Source organism: Alexandromys fortis, unplaced genomic scaffold (assembly GCF_014885135.2).
Source record: "Alexandromys fortis isolate MF-2015 unplaced genomic scaffold, M_Fortis_MF-2015_v1.1 scaffold_139, whole genome shotgun sequence".
NCBI lineage: Eukaryota > Metazoa > Chordata > Mammalia > Rodentia > Cricetidae > Alexandromys > Alexandromys fortis.
The window spans coordinates 1689865-1691683 of NW_026068020.1; positions in this window are offsets into that span (position 1 = coordinate 1689865).

Below are 1819 nucleotides of genomic sequence, written 5' to 3' on the forward strand. Positions count from 1 at the left end.
TGCCCAGGCCAGTTGAGGGCGGATCATCATCTCCTTAGCAGAGGTGCATTGAGGTGACCCTATGTCGGCGAAGAATGTGTCCCTCCAACCTGCTCCTTCACATACACCTGCTCTGCACCTGCAGTCTGCCAACTGCTTGGCCAGGTTCTTAGGCACAACCATGAAGGACACAAACCTGGTGCTGCCCTCTCAAGGTGAAGGAAATGCTGGGTGCTCCTTTCCCAAAGCCAGTCCCAAATTCCAGCATCTTCCTTCTGGGAGAAGCCTGTCTGATACCTAAGACCATTCCCTCTACCTTAGATCCTCAGCCCAGCCCGCCTGGCACCCCAGGAATCTGGCCCTTTTATTCTGAGAGCAACTTTCTCCCAGCAGAGCTCTCCTGTCCCACACAATAGCATCAGCAGATTGGTTCAGAGTAGTGAGAGAAGATACCTCAAAGATCTAAGGACATCTGGGGCCACTATGTTCATCTTCAAGACCACCTCTGATGTCCTCCTTAGAAAGGATCATGGGAAAGAGCGAAAGGGACCAGGGCAGCTCTCATAAAGGCCAATGAATAGCTGAATCCTATCCAGTTTCCCACTCTGGGTCTCTTTGTTCACTGGGTAAGCCCTGCAGGAGTCTTGGAAGTTACAAGGGGTCTGGTCCGGTCTGTGTGAGGACTCACGGCTTCTGAGGGAGAGGTTGGCATGAGTTGTCACAGGGATTAAACTGGGTGCATTGAGTCATCATGTGGTCCTATCCCTGCCTCCTCTACCGTCCTCCACCAGCAAAGGCTAGAAAGATCTCTCTTGGACTATAGTGGAAAGAGTCGGGGGGAGCTACATCTCCTTCCAGTGATGGCTGGCATAATGGAGCAAAGCCTCTCATGGTAGAACATGGGTCATATTTATGGCCACCGGGGGGACTGACAGCAGGTTCTGACTCTGTCCCACCAGGCGGGGGGTGGGGGGTGGGTTTGACCCGCCACCCACTTTCATTTGCTTCTTTCAATGGCTCATACTCATATTTCCAAAAGAGTAAAGTGGTTTAGCCCACCCTGACGCTGCCATCTTAGATGCCTGAGGATACCCATTTCTAGCAGGTTTGCTGGAGGAAATACTTAGGAGTTGTCTTGAGCTCTTTCTCTCCCCTCCCCAACCCCACCAGATGCCCAAACTTGTTTTTACCCCCTTTACCTCTGATCAGTTTCCCTACCCTTCTGTATCCCATCATGATCAACCCCAGCTCAGTTAGAATCCTCCTCTCTAGATCGCTGGTGTGGATAGTTTCCTGAGTGCATTGCACAAAACAATTACAGGGGGTTCAGGAGGAAAACGCTAGAACTCCTATTAATAGCCAGAATGGACTGCATAAGGATGCTGTGCTTCAGAAACACGAATCTGGTGCAAGCTGCTGGGTTCCTCTTACAGGGCAGGAAAGGAGCACGTGCTCTTAAGTGGGTTATATTGTGAGGCCCCACAGTGGCCATCTGAATGTCACTGGGACCGATGCCATCCATTCTCTCCTAAAAGCCCTTTTCCGTCAAGCTGCCCACTCGGATCTTCAGAACCACATCTCTGCGGCTGTCACAGCAGCTCTGAAGGGGCCCAGGAGGTGTAATTGTGTTGCTAACTTGTGACTAGTCAGAATGCTGAAGTTCTCAAAGCTATTTAAAGTGTTATTCCAGTGGAATCTCACACTCCCAAGTGCTACCTAGTTCAGGAATTTTCTAGAAACACAGAGACTGAGTGGGAGGGTGTGATGCTTGGCTGTGCCACGTGTGTGTCTGGGAGAACTGTGAGGTGGTAGTTCTGCACAGAGAGCTGGCTCCTCAGAA